This window comes from Urocitellus parryii, unplaced genomic scaffold (genome assembly GCF_045843805.1).
Source record: "Urocitellus parryii isolate mUroPar1 unplaced genomic scaffold, mUroPar1.hap1 Scaffold_366, whole genome shotgun sequence".
NCBI classification, from domain to species: domain Eukaryota; kingdom Metazoa; phylum Chordata; class Mammalia; order Rodentia; family Sciuridae; genus Urocitellus; species Urocitellus parryii.
The window spans coordinates 27,501-42,500 of record NW_027553295.1 but is presented as its reverse complement, the minus strand read 5'-3'; positions in this window follow the sequence as shown (position 1 = coordinate 42,500).

Sequence of the window (15,000 nt, the reverse complement as noted above, 5' to 3'; positions counted from 1 at the left end):
AATAAAGGCAGGACAAAATGCAGCACAGGCTGGCTGGCTGAGGTTTATATATCGCCGAGTAGGTCTACAGGTAAAATTGGATCCCAGAGCAACTGTGCAGTTACTCAGGGTCCTTCCCTTTCCCAGCCGTCCGTCCGTGTCCCCTATCGGACCCAAGCTGCTCCCTCCCCTAAGGCTTTCTCAGTTGGCTAATCCTCCACACTTAGGAGTGGTGAAGGTGGGACACACGTTTTAGGCTTGCTTGGCTTCTTCAGTCGGATCTCATCTTGCCACCGGGTCAGAAACACAAGCATATACACTTGGATGTTTCCACCCTGTGGAACTTGGGAGTTCACAGTGAGTGGTCTGCGGTCTCAAAAGGGCAGCCTCGTTGGTTGCAGTCACTGAACGCTAGGTGGCGCAAAGCTACCGTCATTTTGCAAGACCTGCCTGAGTTCCATTTCCAGTTTCGATATCATCTATCTACATGTATAGACATAGATAGATAGATAGACAGACAGACTTAGATATCTATATCTATATCCATATACAGATCACTAAGCTGCAAGCCGCCGCGTCATGTCTTCCTCTCTTCCCTCAGCCTACTGAGTCCCTGGAAAGACAGATGGGCAAGGGCCTCAGTGCCCGCTCTGTTGTTCCCCCGCCCCGCCCCCCCCCCCCCACACACACAGTAAAGTCCTGGAAGCACTGGGCGGTGGGGGGGACATACCGCTGGTATCTGATCACTTTCCTTAGCCTTTAACATGCCCCACCTAGGAGATAGCTTCTGTGCCTCTGCCCGACCCTTGGAATTTGAACTATAATCCTACACTTCCCCCATCCCACTCACTCCAATTCCCCAGCAGTAGTCGCTCCCAAGGCTGTCACCACTAGAGGTCCAAGGTAAACACCTTCCCTCCCCCACCCCTGAGAGTTATGAGGGAGGGCCTGGATGAGGTTAAGAGAGAAACAAACCAAAACAGTGATGTTTCCCGTTTGTGTGTGTGTGTGTGTGTGTGTGTGTGTGTGTCTGTGTGTGTGTGTGTGTCTGTGTGTGTCTCCAGTGTGTACCTGTCTGCGCACCAAACCCAAGCAGGATGGATTCGGGCCTGGGGGAAGGAGAGGGAGGCCCTTCCTGGGTTTACTTTCTGGGGAAGAAGAGACAAAGGAAAAAAGGTGAGGGTGTTGCCCAGCAATCAAGACCGTTTGTGGACCAATGCCCAAGGCCCTGCCCTGGGTTTCTTCCCCAGCCTAGCATCACAAAAGAAACAAAAGTAGTGAACAAAGAGAGACTCAAACAACCCAAACAGGCAAGGAAATCTCATCTCAAAGTGCCCATGGGAAAGGGGAAAAAAAGAATAAAGAAAAACAAACAAACAAAAAAAAAGATGCCTCCCGTGCTGGGCTGGACAGCGTTAGAGCGCTCGCCTAGCATATTCGAGGCCCTGGGTTCGATCCTCAGCTCCAGAGAAAAAGAAATTAATAACACAAACGCATTCTTTACAACTAGGCCAAATAAATAAATAAAAGAAATCAAGACACTAGAAGAGACCTTGCCCACACAGAAAAAGGGCAGGGCGGGGTGGGGTGGGGGGGTGGGGGGGGGGAGATCGACATGGAAATCACTCTACCCTTGGCATTCCAATAGCCGAATACATCTCCCCATACTCATGTCAGGGTTTCCTTGGTGGGGATGGAACCGGAAACCAGCCCCTCCCTCACGCAGGCTCATCATGGACCCTGGAAAACTGGGGACTGAACACACAGTTTGCCACTGAGCTAAACCAACATCCCCTTTTTATAAAGATATTTTTATACATTTTTGGTAAATCCATTGATTTATGAGTTGAACCCAGAAGCACTCACTTGACCACTGACTGAGCCACATCCTCATATTCAATTTATCTATCTATCTATTTGTTTGTTTTCTTGCTTGCTTGCTTGCTTGCTTGCTTGCTTGCTTGCTTGCTTGCTTGTTCTTGTTCTAGTTAAAGCTTGGTCCCGGGGTTTCAAAAACTGACTTCCAGACCACTCGCGTATAAAGGAATCAAGCCTTTATGAAAGCACAACTAGCGGCGACTGACCAGAAGAACATACAGCTGTTCCCCTGACCAGCCTCAAACAATTGCAAGGGTGCTCCTTAGAAGCCTGAAACCGGCAAAAGGGACGTTTTGGAGGGAGGGGGCGTCTAGCTAATGCAAGCAAGCCAAGTTACAGAAGCTGGAGAGTGAAGTCAGGCGGAGGGACGCTCAGCCAATCACAATCAGCCTAGCCACTCCAGTGACAGAAGCATAGCCCCGTTAGGGGCTAGTTACAGAAACAACGTCCCCTGTCCTTAAAGTTTTCTATAGCAAAAGGAAAAGAACATCTTGCCCCAGTCATGACCCTTCTACTCGGCCTGGTTGTTTTACAGAATGGAGACAGTAAAACAAAACAGAGTCCCATTTGCTTTTACTATCACAAATTTTCTTTTGGAGACAGGGGTCTCTCGAGGTTACTTTCGCCATGAGCTTACAATCCTTCTCTCAACCTCCTCCTGATCCTCTTGGGGGGTGGGGGGTGGGGGACAGACATGAACCCCCAACCCATGCCTGGCTAAGCCTTGCATTTTATTTTTTTTCCCCTTTAATTTTTTGAGTTGTAGATGGATGGACACAATATCTTTACCTTATTGGCTTGTTTGTCCCTTTGTTTTTGGTTCTGTGGTGCTCAGGATCAGGATCGAATCCACCGCTCCACACCTCCCAGGCCAGTGCTCTACTGCCGAGCTAAAACCCTAGCCCAAGCTTTGCATTCTAGAATGCATACATTTCCTTCTGCGCTGAAGGAACACAGACACATTTATTGTACAACAAGCCCAGAGATCTTCACATCACAGTTGCCTAGAAGTCCTACATACAGTCGTTGACCTTTGACTTTGGAAGCCACGTTCAGAATCTATGACTCTGGGGCTGGAGATGTGGCTCAGCGGTAGTGCGCTCGCCTGGCATGCGTGCGGCCCGGGTTCGATCCTCAGCACCACATACCAACAAAGATGTTGTGTCTGCCGAGAACTAAAAAATAAATATTAAAAATTCTCTCTCTCTATCTCTCTCTCTCTCTCTCCTCTCTCACTCTCTCTTAAAAAAAAAAAAAAAAAAAAAAAAAAAAAAGAATCTATGACTCTGGCCAGATAACTGCCACGATGTGGTTTTTGCTCACCAACAGTTGGACCTAGGTGAACAGCTTGGACACAAGTGGACAAATACTCTTATGCATTCAGGACACAGTGCCACTCGCCTGCTACAGGAGTGTTCTTTCAACAAACGATCACAAAACAAACCCTTACTTATCCAATCAAAACTAACAGATGTGAAAACTGGTCATTAATGGCACAGATCTTTTTATTTATTTATTTTTTATTTTTTAGAGAGAGTGTGAGAGTGAGAGAGAGAGAGAGAGAGAGAGAGAGATAGAGAGAGAGAGAGATTTTTAATATCTATCTATCTATCATCTATCTATCTATCTATGTATTTACTTCGTTAGTTAGTTAGTTAGTTAGTTACTTAGTTAGTTAGTTTTCGGCGGACACAACATCTTTGTTGGTATGTGGTGCTGAGGATGGAACCCGGGCCGCACGCATGCCAGGCGAGCGTGCTACCGCTTGAGCCACATCCCCAGCCCCAAGCACAGATCTTTTTTTTTTTTTTTTTTTTTTTTTTTTTTTTTTTTTTAAATCTGAATGTTACACCGAATTCAAGTGTTAGAACTTCCACATGTGTCACTGACTACGGGATAAGTTTAGAGCTTCGGTACAATACAATAAAATACAATAAATAAAAAGGGCATTAATTGGTGACCTCTCGTGTAGGAAACCTATATGTCTTTAAGTGTACCAACTTTTGAATAATAAAAAAATCTCTCACACACAGCATACTACTCTAGTCCCCAGATGTGCACACATCTCCAGTGGCAGAGATGTGGGGTGATTCAGGAGAATCACAAGACTAAGCCCAGCCTCAGCAACTTATGGAGCCCTGCGGTAAAGAGAGAGAGAGAGAGAGAGAGAGAGAGAGAGAGAGAGAGGTGTAGGTGTTGGGGGGTGTTGCTCAGAGGCAAAGCATCTCAGAAGGAAGAGGGGGAATTTATTATAATAAGAAAACATAAGAACTGAACCTTTACAGCAGCAAAACTCTGACGACTCTGCTGACACTCTGTTGTTTTAACGCATCCGAGGCCTAGCAAGGTTATCACACAGAAAAAGTGATTTTCTGGATGGAAATTCTAAATATTTGTTAGCCAATGGGCAGATATCCCACCCTGAAAGTCAATGTAGCTTCACCTGTGATTAGGGAGGGGGAAGGAAGGGAAAAGAGAAAGGAAAAAGGATATGGGTTTTAACATGAGCCTCAGTGGCTGAGCAGTGAGACTTATACTCAAAGCATATCAAGTGGACCCCTGTTACATTTTCTGACCCCCACCACCACCTCCCCCCACCCCTTTCCTTGATTTGACACTTGGGAGAAAATTTTTTTTTTTTTTTTTTTTTTAATATTTATTTTTTTAGTTCTCGGCGGACACAACATCTTTGTTGGTATGCGGTGCTGAGGATCGAACCCGGGCCGCACGCATGCCAGGCGAGCGCGCTACCGCTTGAGCCACATCCCCAGCCCGAAAATTTTTTTAAAAAGACAAAAAAGGACAAACAACAGCAGCAACAACCACAACAGAAACAACAACCACCTTACCGAATTTCTGAATTTACATGAGTGAATTACTCTTCTTGATTCTCAGTAACATAGTTTATACTTTTCATGGTTTTTGGCTTGTTTGTTTGTGTGTAATTTAAAAAAATCAGAAGAAATTATTGGTATTCATTGCATATAGAGTGACCCATGTTAGCTTATCTCTCAGTTGCAAAGAAGGGGGGGGGGCGCAAGGGGGGGGAGGGGTTGGTGTTGGTGATGGTGGCAAAAAGCAACCTGGAACCTGCTTTACCTAGGCTACTGGTTTGATAAAGTCTTCCTTGCATGGATGTGTTGTAGGGACAAATGAGGCAAGGCACCGACCGAACAGAGCGGGAAACGGTTTTATTTGGCTGCCGCCAGGTTCAGAGGACACGGCTTTTGCTGTAATGAATTAATCCCCTGAACCCCGACTTCAGGTAGTTTCAGAGTTTTATACCGAGCATGTAAGGGGAGGGGCTCAGAAATTCATGGTCTGCAGAAGTTCACATAAAAGCAGCTTTTTCTCTCACTGTTCTGGGCATGTTAACCCACCCTTCGAGGACAACACCTGAGAAGGGGAGAGCTTCTTCCCCCCTGTCTAGTCTCTCCCTGCCAGCTGTAACCATGGAGTCCAGTTGGTAACTTCTCGTATCTTAAAAATGTAGACCTCTGGGTGAAGTCCAGCTCAAGGCCAGAGGCCTTGTTTGCACATTTCTTCAAAGTACTATTCTGGATATGTTTGTGAAAAACTAGTAAGGGGGTGTCCAGCACCTGGAGTGCTGGTGTCTTCTCGGCCAGTGGCCAAGTAAACAGGGCGACACGAAAATAGGAAGTTTATCCACCTTGAATTCTTTTGCAGAGACTCTTTTGCCGACAGACCTAAAACCAGTCTGGGTGAAGATTTCTGAAGAGGCCCAGTTAAGACTTTTCAGTGGAGAGAGGGGGGGGGGTGCCACTTCAGATGATGATGAATCGCAAAGACACATTGGACTGACCCAAACATATCACATATTTTAAGATTCTACTCATTCAGGGCAAAGAGTAAGCAGTTTTACCTAACAATAGTTTGGTTTCAAAAGGCTTTTTTTTTTTTTTTTAATCTAATCCCCTGCTTTTCCCTTAGAGCTCTTCTCTTTTCTCTTAGAAAACTCTACTCTTAGTCAGAGGTCCAAATCTCCATTCAAATGACACAGGAAAAAAAAAAAAATTCTCTCAAGCACTTGGACCCCTCCTGCCCCAAACAAAAAAGTTCTGGGTGATCAATGAATTTAAAAAGCAGGAAGAATGAATCATTAACAGAAATGAACATAACCACAGTTACTACTTTGTAAGAATTGGAAAGAATTAGCCAGGGCAGAGCTTCCAATTCAAACACTGTAATTATTAGACAACAAACAAACAGACAGACAGACAGACAGACAAACAAAAACCCTGAAGTACAGGAGACTCTCTCCTTCTCTCTCTATAACACATACACACACACACACACACACACACACACACACACACACACATTTCCCTCTCTTTCTCCACACCAAACTCTTTTTAATCACTGGATTTTCAGTTTCTCACTTAGTGGAGCACCCCTTTTCTTTAGGATCAATCTCCTCCTAGGTTTCTTTTTATACCAAAGGGTGTGTGTGTGTGTGTGGGGGGGGACAAGTTACACATGATCCAGGAGAAGGAGGCCAAAGCAATCAGGTTATTAAGGAACATCAGGAGAGAGAAATTAAATGCTGGTGGACACATTGAACAAATGCTCTGAAACAAGTGATATCCAAATTAACCTCTTAGTTTAGTTTTAAACCATAAATGCAGAGTTAGAGAGACAAACTGACCCTTAAAACAGATACGGGAAACCATACTGGAATCTGAAACAGGCTGGGAATTGTGAACAGCCTGGAGAGGCCATATTTTTCTTCCTTCAGGGGCAGTGGGAGAGACTTTGCACTGCCTGTTGTTATGTAAATTAGAACTGAGACCTGCCCCAAGCAAGCCCGGTTTAGTGTAAGAATCTTACTTCCCCGCCCTGATAACTGGCACCCCAGCCTGGCAGAAAACAAATTTTCCCTTGCAGACAAACTGGTAGGAACCCAAAGTGGCTGGAACCACCCCCCCCCCCAAAAAAAAAAAAAAAAAAAGAACAAAATGGCACAGAGAAGGAATAGTACAAGTACCTGCTTTATCTAGGCTACTGGTTTGATAAAGTTGACACTTTGTTGGGGGTATTTCAATCTCACCTTGACCCCTGACCTGCCCCTCTCAAGAGTTTGTGAAAGATGCAAACTGATTTTTACATGTTTCTGTCAATTCCTACATTGTCTGGATGGATCCAACCGTGGCCTATCAGTCTGCCTGAAATGAATCCTGGCAGTGGCCAACATGCCTGACCTCCAGATTACTTTTGTGGTGTTCAGAGAAGAGTTGTGGTGTGATTTCATGTTTTAGACTTTGTCGAGATTGGGTTTATGTTCCATTCTATGGTCAACTTTGGTAAACATTCCGTATTCACTTTAAAAGAAGGTCTGCTGGGGCTGGGGTTGTGGCTCAGTGGTAAAGCACTTGCCTTGCGTGTGTGAGGCCCTGGGTTCGATCCTCAGTACCACATAAAAATAAATATTAAAAGAAAAGGAAGAAGGTCTGCTGTGTAGTGGTGGCCTTGCAGTGTTCTGAACATGACCATTAGGTGTGGGTTGTTCGTGATGTGCTTCTGCTGTCCTTTGTTACTGATTATTTATTTATGGCCTATGTCATCAGCTGCTAAGGGATGAGTGTTCTCGTCTCTTTGCCATAATTGATTTATCCATCTTTTCTTTTAATTCTCTCTGGTTTTCATATAGGTATCTATTTATTTTTTTCTAAACATTTTTTTTTTAAGCTGTAGATGGACACAATGTCTTTATCTTTATTTATTTATTTCTATGTGGTGCTGAGGATTGAGCCCAGGGCCTCAGGAATGCAAGGCAAGCGCTCTACCACTGAGCTACAATCCCAACCCTCATGTAGGTATTCTGAGGTTATGGAATGACTTGCACACTACCTTAAGATTGTTTAATGCTTCCTCAAAGATCTGACTGTTTATCAATGTGCTATGTTCCTCCTACGCCTGGCAGTGATTGTCTTGTGTGTACCTTGAAGTCGTACTGAAAATAAATAAGTGACTGAGTACAGTGGCCTATGTCTGTCATCCCAGATGCTTCTCTCTCTCTCTCTCTCTCTCTCTCTCTCTCTCTCTCTCTCTCAGCTGAGGCAGGAGGATCCAGAGTTTAAAGCCACCCTCAGCAAAAGTGAGACACTAAGCAACTCAGTGAGACCCTGTCTCTAAGTAACATACTAGATAGGTAGGGCTAGGGGATGTGGCTCAGTAGTCAGTGAGTGCCCCTGAGTTCAATCCCTGTTTACAGGCCTCCTCCAATAAATAAACAAACAGATAAATAAATAAATAAATAAATAGATAGATAGATAGATAGATAGATAAATAAATAAGTTTATTTTGTCTATTTAGGTGATGATGATGATGATGATGATTTTAATGTGGTGCTGGGATTGAACCCTGTGCCTCATGCGTACTTGGTAAGTGCTGTACCACTGAGCCACAACACCAGAATGACAACACCGTGAAGTGCTCTTGCTCAGACTGTGGTCTCCTGTGTGGCTGGGGAGGGCAGGGGTTGGGTCCATTTAGGGCTGACAGATATTGTTGCCCTGCTACGTCTTAGATGAAACAGTGCGTAATATGTGCACACAGATAAAAATGAAGGTAGAGATGGCAAGCTTTCTCCAGCTTTATTTATCCCAGAGCATGTGGTGTTTCAGTCTAGGGCAACAGACCATGCTTTTTAGCCAAGGCAGCCTCTCTTAGAGCCCTGTTACAGCTTCTGATTACTAAGTACCTAAATGTAAAATTTGGCTCTGTGATATTGATAGATTAAAAAAAAAAAAAAAAAAAAAAAAAGATAAAATGGCCAAACAGACAAAATAGAACTCCACAAGGAAGCATCCTTTTTCCTATTAGGATTAGTATTCTTTTTTTTTTTTTTTTTTTCTCCTGTTTCGTAGTATGTTGTCGGTGGACAGCACACCTTCTTTCGATTTGTTCCTTTTTGTATATGGCGTGCTAAGGCTCAGACTCTGTGCTAGGCCGGCCCTCTGCCACTGACCCAAAGACATAGACAGCCCCTAGACAAGAAAGGATTCTCAGAGGCTGGTCATCTTCCAATTTTTTTTTTTTTTTTTTTTTTTTGTACAGAAAAAGGAGGAAACACAAAGCCCAAAGACCAGCAGATCAAATTCCCAAGCAACCGATGTCAAACTGATTTTTACATGTTTCTGTCAATTCCTACATCGTCTGGATGGATCCAACCGTGGCCTATCAGTCTGCCTGTCTAATTGTGGCTTCACCGTGGTGGTTTCGGTTTTGAACTCCCACAGCGCCCGTGTCCCCCGCCGGATTCTCTAGGGGTGCTGGGCAGACTGCCGGCGCCTCCCGCTGCTGCGGGGGACCCTGGGGGAGGGGGAGAGGCGGCGGCTGGTGGCACGTGCCCGGGTGACTTTCTACGACCCCTGCGGAGCAGATCCCGCTGACACCGACCGACCGAGGTTCCGCGTCCCTTCAGCCTGATTTGGTTGACGGTTTTCGAGCTCCCCCTGGTGGCCGCTTTTATAGGAGCGTCTTAATCCAATTCTGAGAAGTATCTGTTCAGGTCCTTGGCCCATGGATTGATTGGATTTTTTGTTCGATTCTTTTTTTTTTTCTTTTTGCTTTCTGTCCCCCCCCCCACCCCCGTTGTTGTTGTTGTTGTTGTTGTTGTTGTTGTTGTTTCGCTCTGGGGCAAGGGCCCACACTTTTTAGCCGAGGCAGCCGCTCTTAGAGCCCTGTTACAGCTCCTGATTACCAAGTGCCTAAAGGTAAAATTTGGCCCTGTGACCCAATGGAAAATGACTTGCCATTCAAGAATATGCTCATTTCTTAGGGAAAACAACAACAGCAGCAGCAACAGAAACAGCACCCCCCCCCCCAAAAAAAAAAAAAGATAAATAAAGACACAAATACAAATAAGAATTCATGGGCTGGAGATGTGGCTCAAGTGGTAACGCGCTCCTCTGTCCTGCTGGGTTCCAGCCTCAGCACCGCATAAAATAAACATGTTGTGTTCACTGAATACTGAAAAACAAACATAAAAAATATTCAAAATATTCTCTCTCTCTCTCTCTCTCTCTCTCTCCCCCCCCCCCCCCGGTCTTTAAAAAAGAAAGATAAGTAAAAGTTTAAAAAGGGGCTGGGGATGTGGCTCAAGCAGCAGCGCGCTCGCCTGGCATGCGTGCGGCCGGGATTCGTCCCTCAGCACCACATACAAACAAAGATGTTGTGTCCGTCCGCCGAAAACTAAAAAGTAAATATCAAAGTTCTCTCTCACTCTTTGTTAAAACAAAACAAAACAAAACAAACAAACAAACAAACAAACAGACAAAAAAAAAAAAAAAGATAATGCGGCCAGACAGACAAAATAGAACTCCACAAGGAAAAATCCTTTTTCCTATCATGATCAGTATTCTTTTTTTTCATTTTTGGAGTAGTTGTAGGTGGACAGCACGCCTTCTTTCGACTTGTTCCTTTTTGTATGCCGCGCTAAGGCTCAAACCCAGCGCCTCCTATGTGCTAGGCCGGCCCTCTGCCACTGAACCACAGACAGAGAGGAGGGAGGATTCTCAGAGGCTGTTCATCTTCCCATTTTTTTTTTTTTGGGGGGGGGGTACGGAAACAGGCGGGAACCCCAAGCCCAAAGACCAGCAGATCAAATTCCCAAGCAGCCGATTTCAACGGGTTTTTACACGTTTGTGTCCATTCCTCCATTCTCTGAATGGATCCGACCGTGGCCTAGCAATCTGCCTGTCTTAACAGTGGCTTCACCGTGGTGGTTTCGGTTTTGAAGTCCCACACCGCCCGTGTCCCCCGCCGGGTTCTCTAGGGGTGCTGGGCCGACCTGCCTGCGTCTCGTGCCCGCCGCTGTGTGTGTGTGGGGGGCCCTGGCGGGGCGACCCGACTGGTGGGACGTGTCCGGGTGACTTTCTACGACCCCTGCGGAGCGGATCCCGCTGACGCCGACCGAGGTTCCGCGTCCCTTCCTCCGGATTTGGTTGACGGTTGTCGAGCTCCCCCTGGTGGCCGCTTTTATGGGAGCGTCTTCTCATCGGAAGTCGCCAAGGCGTGATATTCGGCGGCGGTGGCCGAGACGGAGTTCCAGGAGCTGGGCGGCGCCGGCGGAACTGTCTCGGTCGCGCTGGGCTGGGCCGTTGTGGCCCGTTGGCGGGATATTGGACCGGCGGGCTTAGTGTGTGTGTGTGTGTGTCGGTTGTCTCCTCTCCCTGCTCGGTCCGGGCCGCGGGCGCCTCGGGTGGCGGTCTTGAGCGGTTCCTTCGGTGGCGCGGGCTTCGCTTTGCCCGGTCTGGGTCGGCCGCCGGGACTTCTGTCTTCTTTTTCTCCCGCTTCCTCTCCCTCTCCCTCTCTCTCGTGGGTTTTGGCCGCGGGGCTGCGCCGGGCGGGCCGGAGGGGTGTGCTGGCCCGGCCTTGCCGCGTTCCCTCTTTGGGGGCCGCTGCCCGGGGCTTGTCCCGATGGCTGTGCGCGGCGTCCTTCGGTGGTGGGTCTTAGCGTGTTCCCCGGCCGCCCCCCGATCCTGCTCGTTGGGGATGGTGGTCCCCGCCTCTTGCTTGCGCCTTCGTCAACGAGGGTCGACCAGTTGTCCCTAGGGGCTCTGGATCTCGGTGATGGGCTCGATTTCGCGGTCCGCCGACCGTGACTCTCTTCGGGGAAGGCGGCAGTGGTGAGTGAACTGTTCCCCGTTGCCCCGGTCGCGGTTGTTTTGGCCCGAGTTGGCCGTTTTCTGCCATCGGGTAGGTGCTGACACGGTGTCCTCTGGCGTGTGCCGCCAGAGGGAGGGAGGGAGCTTGGGCCTCCGGGTGCGTGCGGGGCTCTGGGCTGATGGGGTGGCCCGGACCCGTTCCCTCTTGAGCCGCCTGCCTTGGGCCTGCGTGCGACGGCTCTTCGGTGCACCTGGAGCGCCCTCGCGGTGGTTGCCACCTCCGGCCGGCCGGTCTCCTGGCGCCGGAAGGGCGGTGGGGGAGGTGGCGGGTGGTCCTTTACCGCCCGTGCGCTCCCCGCTGCGGGCGCCGAGGGCGGTGTGACGACGCTAGCTTCCATGGCTCCGAGCCGCGTGTCAGGCGTTCCCCGTTCCGTGTCGTCGGCCGCTCTCCCTGGGGTGTGGGGCCGGCGAGGCCGTAGCAGGCTCCTCTTAGAAGCGGTCCTCGCCGGGTCTCCCCCTGCTCCCCGGGTCTCTCCCGCCCACTCTGCTGATCGATGTGGTGACTTTGCGCTCTCCTGGGCTGGACCAAAGCCGCGCCAGGCGAGGGACGGACATTCATGGCGAATGGGCCAGCTCTTCTCGTCCTGCCCGCGGGCCCCTCGCCTTGCCTCCCCGCCCGTTCGCGGTGCGGGGAAGGGCGGGGGTGCGGAATCCGGCCTCGACCTCGCTCCCGGGGTCCTTTGACGTAGCGGGTGCTTCCCGCCCGCCGCCCGCTCTGGGCGGCCAAGGGCCGTGTGTGTGGCCCTCCCCGCGTCGGGGAGGGCTGCCGCCGTGCTCCCTCGGCGCGACGGCGCGCCTCTGCTTCGGTGCTCCTGGGGCGCTCCGGGTCGTTTCCTGAGGTGCCTGAGGCTGAGCCGGTGTGTGCTGTTCCCGGTCCCGGTGCCGCTGCCGCGGCCGGCCGCCGCCTCGCTGTCGGTCTCGCCCCGTCTGCGGGGGTTTCCGAGGCGAGTGCCTGAAGGGAAGAACGGTGTTGCTTCGTTCGGGGGATCGAGGCGGTGAGCCCGGCAGCGTTGCCCGTCCCCTCTCCGGGGGGGAGCGGGTCGCGTTGTCGTCCCCAGCGCTGAGTGGCGCGGGGAGTGTTAGGCGAGCGGGCGCCCGCGCGCTCTTTCCTCCCTCCGGTGGGGGAAAAGGAGATGCTGCCCGGGCGTGCGAGCGATTGTGGCGGGACGCTGAGCAGGGGCCGGGTCCGGCCCCTGAGGCGATGGGGCTTTGGGTGTCCCCGGCCGCGAACGCTCGAGAAGCCTTGTGCTTGCCCATACCGCAGATCCCCCCTCGTTGTCCCGGCGGCCGGTCGGGAGAGGGGCTGGGTTGGGTGCGGCCCACCCTCAGTGAGGAACGTTTCTCTAGCGATCTGTGAAGGGCGTGCCTCGTGTGGGGTACCGGATTCCCCCATCGGCCGCCCCCTGCCTTGTGCGCTACGCCACCGTCGGTGGTGAGTGTAGGCGAGAGTCCCCCCCTCCCCGCCGTCTGGGAGGGCAGGGGTCCGCCGGCCCCCCGCGGGTGGGGGCCGAGCGCCTGCTCTTTGTGCCTACCGCGGCCCGCGCCTCCCGCCTTCGAGTCGGGGGAGGGTTCCCGCTGGGCCTGGCCGGGCCTCCTGGCGCATATGGGGCCACCGTGTGGGCCGCTGGTGCCGCGTGTGTGCGCGCGCGGTGGCGGTGGGGCTCTGTTCGCGCGGCCGGGGGTTGAGGGGCCCCGTCCCTCTTTCCCCCTCGCCCGCTGCGAGTGGCCCTCTGCCCGCTCCCGGTCCCGAGCCGGCGGGCGGCCCGCGCGCGTGTGCGCTGGCCCGGGGCGCGGCCGCCGCGGCCCCCCCCTGGGAGCGTTCCGCGGGCGGTGTGGCGAGCGAGCGGACCCTGGAGCTGTGAGAGGCCCGGGTCGTGGGACTCGACCGGCCCGAGGTGTGGCGTTGCATGCCGGCGTTCGGAGGCCAGGCGCGTCTCGTCGCGTGGAGGGCCACCCTGTGGTGGCGGGGCGGCGGGTCTCGTGGGAGGCTCCGGGGCTGGGACCGGAGGCCGGGTTGGCGTCGCAGGCGGTGCGGGACCGCCCTCGCGTGTGGCGGTGGGACCCCGCTTGTTTTCCTGGCGGCCCGACTCCGTGCCCGAGGTCTTCTCCCCGGTTTCCTCTCCGCGTGGCTCTGCCCCTCGCTGCCTCCGGCGCGCCCTCCATCCCGGCGGGGTTGTGCCCCCCTCCTCGCCTCCGCCGAGCCTCCCCCTGGTTGACTGGTCGCGGCCGCGCTGCCGCCCCCTCCCGGGCGTGTACCGGGTGTGGCGGTGGGCACGCTGGACGGGCGGTCGTCGTTGGGGGATGCTCGTCACGGTGTGCGGGTTGAGGGTTGGGGGCTCCCCGCCTCTTGCGACGGCGGTGGGGCGGTGGGGGCCCTGTCCCCCGCGAGGGCCCTCCCGGGAGGTTGGCTGATGAAGGGAACCCGGCCGGCGGCTCGTCCGGGGCCACGCGGGACCGCCGGTGCGCCTGGTGTGTGCGCTGGCGGTGATACACCGTGTGCCGCCCTGGGCTTGTCTGGCCGGTGCGCCCGCGCGGCTCGGCCAGCTCTCTCCGGGTGGGGCTCCTCCGCGGGTCGGCGGGTGCCCTCTCCCGTTTCCCGCTGCCCTTCTGGCGCGCCGCTCCGCACGCCGGCTGCGGCCGCCGCCTCCTCGTGCTGCCGGGCCGTCCCCGCCTGGTCTCTTCTGACCCCGGCCCGCCCTGCTCTCTCGCCCCTTCGCGAGTTCGCTCCCACGGGGGGTCCCGCCGCGGCCCCCCGTCTCCTGGCCGCCACCGCCGCCTGTCCGCCGGCGACGGCGTCGTTGTGTGCCGGCGCTTGTGGGGGGGACGACGGGTCCGCCACCCCCGCCCCCGCGGGGCGCCGGTCACCCGCTCGGTGCCGCGCGAGGGTTGTGCCGCTCGGGTGCGCGCGTCCGGCCACGACCTGTGGTCCGGTCGCGAGGAGTCGTTCCCCGGTCGCGCCGCCGCGCCGCTCCCCGGGCGGGGCAGGGGAGGTGGGGAAGGGCATTGCCCCGAACCGCTCGCACCCCTGTCCCCGTCCGCGCGAGCGCGGCGGCCTGGGCCGTGGGGGCGGCTCCGTGCCACCGCTGGGTTCGTGGGGAGTCGTGCGCCTCTGGGCGCTCCCTCCCCTCGTTCTCTCGCGCGCGTGATGGCGTGTGCGGGTCGGGCGGTACCGTCCGGGACGGGTCACGGCCCGCCTCGGGCGCGCCCCCGTCTCGTTCCCGTGCATGCCGCGCCGCGTGGTTTTCCCGCGGTGGCCGCCGCGGCCGTGGCCGTCGGGGTTCTCCCTCGGTCCCGCGCCCGGGCCGGCCCTCGTGTGCGAGCCCGACTGCCGGGTGTCTGCTCCGCCTCCGTGGGGGGCGAGGCTGTCCGGTCCGCGTGCCCTCCCTCTCGCCGGCTCCGCGTTCTGCCGCCCGGGTTCCGGCGGGCGGGCGGAGAGAGGGGTCCGCCCCGCCTC